Genomic DNA, 11,913 nt, shown 5'->3' on the forward strand with positions numbered 1-11,913 from the left:
GGCTGGTTTTTGGATGTGCTTGTGTGTGATGGGGGTGGGTTGCAACGAGCAAACCCAAACAGCCACAGATGTGCTCCTTGGGTGCTCATGAAATGTAAGAGCAGCCATCATGCTCCACCTTACCACCATATACCTGTCTTTGTGTATGGCCAGTAACATATTTCAAGGGAAAGGCTGAAGTAAACAGGACTGAACACTTTTTTTCTGGCTAACCCTGAGGTTTAGGGCTATGGACTGGTCAGGAAGGTCCTGGCCTGCTGGAGCAGCAGGGTCATTTTGTAGTCACCAGTGAAGATGCTCTCCATCCGTTGTTTATGTCCTCTTTTGGAGCCTTTTCAAAATAGATTTCTCTCTTGGTGTTGCGGTCTGTAAAGCCTTTTAGGGAAGGATGGATATGGGAGAGGAAGGTGGGGGAGTGATGATGCCCAAGGTAACAACCAGTGCTGGTGGCAGAGCTTCGCTGACTCCAAGGACTGGCCTGCAGACCACCAATATGCTGACCCTTGTCCCAAGCCCAGAGGTGGGTGTCATGGTGTCCTGGGCTCCCATCACATTGTGGAGCTATGCTGGAGGCGTGTGAAACCAGGAAAGGTCAATTGCAGGATGTGGTCTTCAAAAACACAAGTGGAAATACAGAGTAGCGGAGTCTGGCACATCTCTTGCAGATTGTATACATCAGCTTCCCCTGAAATCAAACCAAAATGGTGGAAAAATGGGATACTATGGCAGCATTAACACAGCAGAAGCAACTGGCCTGAAGCCCTGTCTCTAACTGGTTTGAGGCTGCCAGCTTCTTCTACAGAAGCTTCTTTAAAAACAGAAGCATTTGAGTACTAGAATTGCTTTTGCAGGAGCCTCGTTAAGACAGACGTTATTGCATCTATTAATGAAGCACAACATTTCCTTTCCTGAATATTAATCACTGGGTGGATATACTTGATGGGGCAGTGGAAGGGCCTCATGAGCAAATCTGGACCAAGTAAATTAACGTCAGCTTACTCAGAAAATAAACCAGTGTTTGTTCACAGAAAGCTAGAGAAACTGGAGCCAGAAGGACCAGAGGGCCATCCTCCTGTTAAAAATGGTCTCCTGGCTAAGGTTAATTTATAGGAAGTGTCCTCAAGATCAGTTCCTTGAGGTTTACAGGACTCGAAGTTTTGGACATGTCTGAATCACCCAGCAGAGTTTCAACAAGCGTGCCACTGTCTGCCAGTGCTAATATGACAGCTAAGAGACCCCAAGGAGTAATTCATCAGGGAATCCTATCAGGCTTTTTCCCCCCAAAATTTATCATCACTGCAAACGTGCACATGCTTTTTCCCTGCACACAGGTCATGCATGGGACTCGTGTCCTACCTGCCAGGATTTGGCCAGGTCCTGCTGAGCTGCTTAATGCCTCAGTTTCCCTCTCTGTCCTGTTTCCTGCTGTTGCAGGTGCTGATCTGTGGAGGATGGAGCAGGTCTTGGAAGAGGCAAAGTCGCTGTAACCGGTGACTCCCTGACATCAGTTTAAGATCAAGCCCTGTCTTACCGTGTGTTAAATGCATTAACATCCCTCTCTTGTAATATTTGACTCTTCAAGTCAAGGGAGTGAAATTCAGATGTTGTGACTCTGAACCCACAAATGAACTCAAAATCCATGAGACTTACTTAGCTTCTATCTTCTCTCTTAGGTTCTATCACGTTTTCCACTAAAAATATGCAAAATATATTTTATTTATGGGGTGCCATAATGTCACCTTCAAGACATGTTCATTTGATGCCATTTCTTGGAGGGAGTCACCCCTATGCTACAGGCAAACAAGAGGCCATGCCTTGTTAAGACCTAACATAAGGATTTCAGAGAATTTTATACGCAGCATAAGTCTGGGATTTTTACCCCAAGTGAGTGAAGTCCCTAAAAACTTTTCTATTGTGTAATGTGAAGGCAAGAGAGAATAATCTGGTGGTCTGAAGGGTGGGGAAGATAGGAAGCTATGTTGAAGTGAGTTCCCGTATCTGGCGGAGATGACTCATTGGCTTTGGTTTATGGATAGCACAGCTCCATGGTGGCATTGTGCTCACTTAAATCTCAGTCACCCTCAGTAGACCTGACATGTTCTTGCTCAGTTTTGGTCTGAAGGTTACAATTGACCATCAACTTTGGCTTTGTATCCCTCCTTCAGCCTTAAATTGCTCCCACAGCTTGCAAATCCACTGATGGTCATGATGCCAAAGCAGCCGGAGACAAGAACAAAATTAATTTATTATAATATGTATATTTTTAAAATCTGTTTTGGGGAAGTTCTCTCACTGGGGGAAGGGAAGTGGCTGTTCCCTCCTGGTCAGTTCCATGGGAGTGAGAAACTCATCTTCAGTGTTGCTAGCTTCCGAAACACCTGCTGTTTTACCTCACATAGAAGAAATCTATGTTTTGGCTAAACTAGTTGGTATGGTATGGTACTTTGCAAATATCCAACAGTGAGGTTTCTCCCATTTTATTTTGTTTTGCTCTGTTTTCTGTTATGTTTTCCTTAGCAGAAAGAGGAATAAATAATTTTGAATCTCAGGTGGGTTCCCTGGGCCAGTCTCACCTGAGACATCACATTGTATTTTGGGGTCTGATTGGGGTATGATGAAGGGTTTTGTTACCACTTGTGCAATATCTGCTCTCAGAAGAAGTGCTGTCACAGAAAATTAGTGAGATGGTTTTAATACAAGGTTTTATTAAATCAAACATATGCAGGACCAGACTGGGAAAATGTGTCTCTGCCAACTTTCACGGATTTCTAGATTCATCAAATTTATGACTGAGAAGGGACATTAGATCATCCTGTCTCATCTCAGTAGTCTTTCACTTTCATCCTTTTACCTGTGTGTTGCATCCTGCCACGTGAATTTGGTGAGAGCACGTCTTCCAGGAAAGCATCCCATCTTGAAGAAATCAGGCGGCGGAGAATCCACTGCTTCCCTCAGCAGTTCGTCTGGGTAATAGCCCTCACTGTTTATTTCCACTTGTAATTTGTCTGACTCTCAGCTATTAATTCTTGTTCTGCCTTTCACCACCAGGTTAAAGAGCCCTTTAGGACCCAGATTTTCCTCCTTGTGAAGAGGCTTAGGCAACGTAATCAGAACGGCTTGCGGTCTTCTTTTTTGATAAGCTAAGCGAAAATTAGTGAGCTGATGAAGCCTCTTGCTGCGAGGTATTTGGCTTCAGCCTCTGAATCACTTCTGTGTGCTTTCCTCACAATCATTTATTTATGCATCATCCTTTTAAAAATGTGGGACACAAGAACTGCCCAGATTTCCCTTATCTGCCCTGTCCGTGCAGACCTCATCGTGGAGAACTCGTTTTCTTTAGAAATGTCTGCATTCTTGGGTCATTCTGGGTTTCCTTTTTGCCCTCATTTCCCTCACAACTTTATGGTAGGACCCACCATTGGGTAACTACGTCCCTTTGTCCTTAGATCCCTGCTGGAGCACCCGTTTTGGGGAGACCTGTCCAGCAACCTGGCTTTGTGGAGACAGGTGTGGGAGCTGGGCAAAAAGACCCGCTACTTTTATGGGTTCAGGTTGCCAAGAACTCCTTGCTCCTCATGCTGTGTTCTTGTTGCAATTTATACCTCTTCCTGGCTTTTTGAGGTATCTAAGCATTTTTTGTATATTATGGGAAAGGGTGGAACCTGGTTTGCTTCTCTGAGTTGTCAGAGGAGCAGAAAGGTGGAGAGAGACTGGGCTTGGTTTGCTTGGGCTGCTGGAAATCCAGGAGAGGATGGGTGAGAAGTTGTTGCTGCTGGAGCAGCCAGTGCCTGAGCAGAAAGAGGTGCTCAGTGGCACTGGACATGCTCATGCCCATGCTGTGTCCCCCAGGGCAGCTGCATCAGGCGGGTGCTCCCGAGCTTCCCACTGGCTGGTGCAAACCATCTCAGCTGCCGGGAGCTGCCTGGAGGCGAGGTGTGTGCTGATGCCCCAGCTGCTCTTTGCTGGCAAGATGGTCAGGCTGTCTCCCCCTGCACCACACAGTTTGGTTCCCCAACTTGCACAAGCCCATCAGAAATGACTTCCCTGCAGACTGTGAATTCCTATGTTTACCCTTAGGAAGGCTCTGCAGACTTCTCAATGCTGAGAGCGCGCTCCTGTGCTTGCAGAGGCTTACAATAGCATAGATGAAACATGCTTGGACCAAGCAATGGTGTAATGGTTAAATCTTTATTTCATCCTTGCATCTGAGGATGATTTGGCTGGCTCCTCACATCTGGCTCGGAGAGGGGGAAAGGAGCAGGCAGCTGGAGACAGCGGTGGCCCGACAGAGGAGCTCTGCGGTGGGTCTGGTGGCCCTGGCAGGTTCACAGGGCCAGGTGCTTGCTCTATTAAAAGAGCAGAAACCGGCCATCAGACGCGGCCAGCCCTGTGGCGCAGACACCCAAACAGAGCGAACGTGCAGCGGTGTTTCCATGACCCCAAAATACCAGCTGAGCTCTTCAGGCTGCCCAGCTCGGAAGTGCCAGGCGTCCCTGCAGCGTGACTCTGAGGCATGCTCTCGCTCTGCAGTTTGTGGTTTATTTACTCTGGGTGCTACTGGTGAGCTGGGAAAATATCCCAGGGCTGGCTGAGCAGTGTAGCTGGAAAGAGAAGGACGTGCCGGCTCTGTCTGTGTTTTCGTGGATCTCCAGATATGGGAAAGGCTCAGGAGTTGCTGTGAGTGGTGAAGCCAAATGTCTGTGTTTATGTAGGGCACCTGTGCATCAGCAGTTCCTATTGGGACATTGAAAATGGAAGGGGACAATCTGAATGTTGCCTCTTTCTTTATATGACAGAGGGGTGATGATGCTTTGGAGACGTGTCCTGTGCCTCTGCATGGACACGCAGAGGGTCTCCTTTGGTTGTTTTGGTGGAACAGAGCCATTAATTGCATGTTATGCCTCTGTAAGTAAAACTGCAACCCAGCTGATCAGCCTGAATTCAGTGTTCCTAAGCTTAAGTGCTAAATGAAATGCTCTGCTTAGGAGCTTGGCTCTAGATTGAAATATCACAGGCTAATTGTAAGTATGAAGATGCAAGAACAGTATGTGCAGACGCAACTTCTGGAACAGAAGTGCACAAATCTCTGATTTCCTGGGTTGTGCTATTTCCAGCAAGGTTTTCCCTGGGCCAGCTCTGCTGCTATTATCTTTGCCCAAATGGCTTTGGCTTCTGTTGGCACTGTCCGAGGAGATTGCAGGCAACCCTTCACCCCTGAAGCCTTCTGCTTTGTCTGCCCTTGTAGCTGCCAGAGCATTGCTGACCACGACCCCATCTGGAATATGTCCTGGTCCCCTCTAGTGTGTGTCACACAACTGTCCCCTGCCTGTTGCAGCTCAGTGCAAGTCCGTGAGCCAAGTGATGACTCCTGAGTCCTGCCCGTGAACCTGGGGAGCATTATGGTGTCCCAATATTCTCACAGTAATTTGGTTGATTTTGGAGGGAAAAAAAATAACAAACTCTCAAAGGCGTGTGAAAATGAGGTATTAGTGTGGCTGCAAAAGCTGGGAAACCCCAAGCTAAACTGTGGTTGTGTGGCTTTCGTTTTGCTCCTTTTGGTGAATAAATGATGCTCCTGTCTCAAATGACAGAGTCACAGGCACGGTGGCTTTGCTGCGCACTGTGGATCAAAGGGAAGGTGTTTGCTTAATGAACAGCTCTTTAATAACTGGCTTTCTCCTTGTTGACCATGAGCAGCTGTGGATTGCTGGGCTTTAGGCCACTGCTTGGTCCCAGCTTTGTCTGGGGCTGCCCAAGTGACCCTGCCCCATAGTGGCTGCCCAAATGTGCGCACACATCCCCTCAGCACAGCGCTGGGAGCTGGCAGCACTTTGCAGAGGGGAAATTGAGGCACGCTGACACCTCCCTGGAGTGGGTGATTGTGGGCTGAGCCCGAGCACAGGGTGTTTGCAGGACCTGCACCACGCTGCCTGGGGGCAGCCCAGTCCCACCTCGTCCTGACCACATGGGGCAAGCTGGGGGTGTTGGGAATGTGCCCGGCCACCACCTGCCCATGTAGAGGTTGCCAAACCCTGCGTGTTCCCTCTTTTTGCATGGCTGAAGTTTTGTCCAGGGACTCTTATGGCTGCTCCTGTGCTCATGAGAGCTGCAGTGGGGAAGTCAGCTGCGGGCAGGCAGCAGCGTAACTTGTGTTCCTGCTCCATCCTCGCAGAGGCAGAAAGAGGATGGAGGTCCAAGGCCACTCTTGCTGTCAAAACCAAGGTGCCTGAAGGTCTTCCTAGTGCAGCACTTGCATGTTATCTGGTCAGCAGGACATACGTGGGAACTCTTTCTCAGCAGACCAAGATGGACCCAGGGTCACTTACCCCTGTGCCATGCTGGCAGCCGGTGCTGCTCAAATCCTGTCCTGCTCCGGTGCTACCGAGGTGCTCAGGCACAGCCAGGATCCTCAGGGAGCTGTCTGTTGACTTAGTGCTCGAGGTCTCACACAGCACAGCAGCCCTGTTCAGGCTCTTTCCTCCTCACTTGCTCCCCTACCTAGGGCTGTGTTCAGGCTGTGTTTATCTAAGCGGATGCCCAGTACAGCTCTCAGCTCCAGGCTGGGATCTTCCTGGATCTTCCTTCCCAAACTCTTGCTCTGCATGTGGTCACTTCAGATGCAGGAGATGCTGGTGGTTCCTGGTTAGTCCCACGACTGGGTTGAAGGGAGACAATGCAGGCAGCAGGCTGCCATCCCTGGGGACACCCCTGCATCCCCTGAGGGCTGGGGATGCTTTACCTTCAATTCTTTTGCCCAGCTCATGTCCCTCTCTCCTCTGTCCCCAGGGAGAAGGGATTTGGCAGTCTGCAGCTTCTCCACCTGCTTTGCTTTGCACAGCCACCCCACTCCAAAACTTGGGAGGATTGCCTGAGGTTTATAACCAGCTGAACTCCCTGCAGGAAGGGCTGAGGATGGCAGTGAGGTTCTCCTTGTGCATCTCTAAACTTTCTCTGTCAGGGTTAATTTTCTTTTTTCCCCACTTTTTTTTCCCCTCTGCTGCATTCAGTAGCAGACAGCATGTGCTGATATGCACTAAGGTAGAGAATTAAACAGGATGAAATTCTGTTTTATGCCTGCTTTAGGGGTACTGATACCAGTGTACTGGTGTGCTGTGGTGGCTGGTGCTTGGGGGTGATGGGACAGGTGGGGGTCTACAGCAAAGGGGGGCTGATCCTGGCTCACGATGGAGCCCCAGGAAGCACTCCGTCCCCTCTCTGTACTCTGTGAATGGGGGAGGACAGACTGTAGTGTTCCTGCTGAGACCTGCGAGCTCATTACACATCTACAAATTTGTTCTGTGCTTCACCAGTGCAGCCTGTGGTTGTACAGGCTCTCCTTTGCTGTTGGTTGTGCATTTGCACCCACTCAGTAGCTTGGTGTGGGCTGTCCTGGGGGCTGCGTGGGGCTGTGTCCTGACACAGCCTGGATTTGCTGGGACATACAAGCACACTTGTTCCAGCCCTGCTCAGCGTTTTGGGGTGAGGCCGTACCCAGGCACCCATCCGCTGGGGGGTGTTTGTGCAAAGTGTCTCTCGGTGCTGGTGCAAACCTGAGTGCAGTGACCGTGGGCTGCATGGCACGTGTGTGGTTGTGCGTTGTTGTGGTTTAGCCCGGCTGGCAGTCAAACATCACACAGCCGTTCGCTCACCCTCCCCCCTCCCTCTCCGGGATGGGGGAGAGAAACGGGAAAGTGAAGCCTGTGAGTTGAGATAAAGACAGTTTATTAAGACAGGGAAAAGAATAACAACAACAATAATAATAATAATAGTATTAATAGTAATAATGTGTACGAAATAAGTGATGCACAATGCAATTGCTCACCACCCGTTGACCAATGCCCAGCCTATCCCCGAGCAGCCGGCCACCCCTCCACCCCGGCTAGCCACCCCTATATATTGTTCAGCATGACGTCAGATGGTATGGAATACCCCTTTGGCCAGTTTGGGTCAGCTGTCCTGGGTCTGTCCCCTCCCAGCTCCTGCTGCATCCCTAGCCTGCTCGCTAGCAGGACAGAGAGAGGCTGAAAAGTCCTTGGCTTGGTGTAAGCACTGCTCTACAACAATTAAAACATCAGCATGTTATCAGCGCTCTTCTCATTCTAATCCAAAACATAGCACCCTGCCAGCTACTAGGAGGAAAATTAACTCTGTCCTAACTGAAACCAGGACATGCGTGTAGGTGAGAGTGCTGCTGAGAACCCGCACGTGCCAGCGCGTCAGGGAGCACAGCAGGGTGGGTGCACGTGTTTGTCGAGTGTGTGCAGCCCTTTGAGGGGCCGCTGGGTGAGATAGGGGTGCGTGTGCCCTAATTCTGCTCACACCCCTCCAAGAGACTTCGGAGCCAGGGTCCAGCGCTGGACACTGGACACCAGCGCGGCGCTTGGCCGTGCTCCCTTGCTGCCCTCTGCAGGCAGCTGCCCCTTGTCCGCAGCATCACCGAGCAAACACAGCCACCGAGAAACACCCTCGGCCTCCTTACCACCTTTTTCACCCCACCGTACCCCCAAAATAACCATGATCCTATAAAATACTGCCGGGCACCGGTGGAGGATTCGCTGCCTGCTGTGCCAAAGGGCAGCCGCACGCCCGGCCAGGGCTGGTGGCTGAGCCAGGCAGCTCGGCGATGGCTTTGGCTGGTGGAGGAGCGCGTAGGACGCGGTGATGTGAGTCACTGCTGAGCCTCACAGGCGAGCGGCCGCGCAGAGCTCCTTGGCAGCTGCTCCTGCAGGAGCCTACGTGCAGAGGCAATGCAGAGGGCTGCTTTGGGAAGCTGCTTTTTACGTGCACAGACTGCACTGTGGCCAGTGCTGAGGCTTTCCCTTTCCTCTTCTCTGCTCCTTTCTCTGTCGGGTAAAGCAAGGTTGCAGCCTGCTTGCAGGTCCTCCTCGGCTCCATACCATGGCCCCACAGGGGTCACTCACTCTCCTCCCGTGATCTCTTCTAGCCCTGGAGGCAGAGCTGGAAATTGGGCCAACCTGAAATATCTGGCCCTCGATTGTATTCTGACCCGGACTGGGATGAAGATGTCCATAAGTCTGTCCCTGAACTGAAGCAACAGCTTGTTGGGACCCTGGACTCAGATATTTATTAGCACTGGCTCCAGAAGCTGTGATCTGATGGGATCCAGAGGAGCCCCAGACAGAACTCCTCTGGCAGATTGGGTTCTGCATGCACTGAGGAAATCAAAACAAAAAAATAAAAAAGAAAAAAAAAAGAAGGAAGAACTTGAAACCACCTCAGTTCTGCAACACTTCATTTTTCAGTTTCTGGGCAGCATTTAAATTTGGCATCTAATTAATCTCAAAACACACAAAAATCATGCAGTTTGGTAATTCCACAGTGTCTTTTACCTGGGAATTTTGAAAACACCTTGTTAGGAAAGCGGTGCTTTGTAATTATCACAAGTGCCCAGATGGAAAAACGAAGGTGGGATGCATGATTTCACCAGGGCTACCCAGACAGTCAATGGCAGAGGTGAGAATGAGGTGGTAAAGGCACTTTGCTGTTCACAGAATGTATGAATTAAAGGGAAGAGAAGATGAGCTCTCCAGGAGCAAGCCCTGTTTGCTGGAGCCCGTACTCAGCCTGACACTCCATAACTGTTGCAATACAGCAGCTGAGTAACATGATAGCGGGTTAATTTGTGGTTGCACATGGAGCTTGGGAGCCCTGATTGATGGTACCTTGCTTGGACTGCCAGGCTCCACAGCCCTACATAGCGAGAACATAATCTTACACAGCACCTGGATGCCAAGCACAGTTTTGGTCTCTAGCAAGATGAGGAGGATTTTGCATCCTGCTTTGTAGGCTTGGGGGCTCTACCCTCCAGGATCTGGAGTTCAGCGTTTGTTACAGGTATTGCATGCACCGCTTTTTTATAAGCGTTTGTTTGTTTGTTTTGTCTGAGCACCAAAGCTCTGCTCAGCAGGACATGGACCTTTCTCTGTAGTAGTTTGTGCTGCCAACATGAGAGGTGGCAGGACCAGAGCCTGCCTCAACTTCGTGATGGAGAGGATGAACAGAAGGAGCAGCTGGGCCAGAAGGAGGAGGACAGGGATCGTGAACTGGCTTGCTAGTCATTCACAGGCTGGAAACAGTAGGGAATAGCTGGGTTTTAGACCACGGCTTAAAAAATTGAGTTAATGGGATGAGGGGAACAGCTGGACTCTGTCATATTTGGACAAGGTGACAAGGTTAGGGAGGGGATGATGTGGTTCAATTCCCTGCTTTTTCTTCCTCTGTGTGTTCCCCTCCTTTTGATGCAAAGGGGCAGACTGCATACTTGGGCACGCATGGTCATGTTTGTGCTTTGAGCACCAAGCTGGTGGTTGAGAAGACCTACTCCTCCACGCTGCTCAGGTCTGCAAGTGCCAACGTTCAGCTGACAGCTACGTTTTAGGTCACTTGTTACCTGAATCAGCTCGTGGTTACATCTGAGGCTTTGCAGTGTTCAGGCTGATGCCCAAGGCTGGAGCTGTGAATTGCAGCCTCTGTGTGAGGGGCATTAGAGCTCTGCTTTAATTCATAAAGATCCAGTGAAGCTGAGCACCTAGTGAGATGCCAGAGATGGGAAGCAGGTAAGGACCCTCAAAATTTAAAAAATCTCCATCTGTAAAAGGATTAAAGCTGCAAAAAGGAGGGCCAGGACAAGGAGGATCTCTCAGTGGCTGAGATGCTGGATCTGAAGTGGTGGATCCGAGATGGAGTAAGGGCTTGGCATGAGAGGGAGAGGAGGGAGCAGATGTGAGAACCCTGTGCAGTGCCTGCCCTGTGGCTCACTGGTACCTTAGCACAGGTAAGAGTTCATTTGAGCTCTGGCAGCAGCTAAAGGGTACGCCAATTGGAACCAGATGTCAGGAAGTGCGAGGCACCACAAACGTGTGGAAGGGCCTCCCAGCCATGGCGGCGGAGCCCCTAACACTGGGGTCATTCACGAAGCAATTAGTTGGCATCCTGCGGTTTTGGCCTGTTAAAAATGGGAATCAACCTTTGGGAGCTAAGTGGGCTTGCAAGGAACTTTCCCAGAGTGATGGGAAGTGCTGGCATGGAGAGTTAGAGCGAGCTGTGGGCGGTAGGTGACGGGAGGTGGGATGAATGGACCTACCGTTGACTGTGGAAAGGCTCCTGTTGAGTTCAGAGGGCTTTGCCTCAGGCTGAGCGCCATGGCTTTGGAAAAAAAAAAAAAAGAGGCCAGGACTTCTACCTCTCATTCAGCTTTCCTGCCTGTACATCTGGTAGGGCTTTTGCAAGTCACGTCTTCTGTGCTTTCTCCTGGGGAGCTGCTGTTTGTTGAATTGTTGAAGTGGTTATTCTAAGGTCGTGCTGGGTCTGTAGCTGCTTCAGGTCTTTAAAGCAGTTTGGGAGACTTTGTTAGGGTTCTATCATAAATCACCTGAAAGTTATGGCCAAAGCAGGAATTTCTGGGTGAGATTCTCTTGCCTGGCTTTTGCAGGAGGTCAAGCTGTTTGAATATATAGAGTTCTCTGTGATCCTATGATCATGGTACTCAACCCGATGTTTTCCTCTTTGCTGGCACACGTTCTCCAATTTACATTAGCTTCTTTGCATGGCACAGAGCCTGCGAGGATGTATTGCCTAAAGACTTTCCCATTTACATTCATGCATAAACCTTGCAGAAAATCGGGGGTGTGGAACACTTCTCAGGGTGGAAATGTTAGCTTGTGCCTTTTTTTTTTCCTCGTTATTTATCTTCTCCACTATTTCTGCTTTCTATAGAAAGCCCCCAGAAAACTCATCAGGCATCTTACACTAGCTCAGTTTTACAAGCTCAGAAGGGTCAAACGGTCATCTGTTTTTCTGTCTGCATACTGTTCCTCCTGCCATAACCTGAGTTTTGCATACCTTGATTTACTGCAGGAGGGGAAAGGCTGGGGTACAAAGTCATTCCTTGTT

This window comes from Cygnus olor, chromosome 4, assembly GCF_009769625.2.
Source record: "Cygnus olor isolate bCygOlo1 chromosome 4, bCygOlo1.pri.v2, whole genome shotgun sequence".
NCBI lineage: Eukaryota > Metazoa > Chordata > Aves > Anseriformes > Anatidae > Cygnus > Cygnus olor.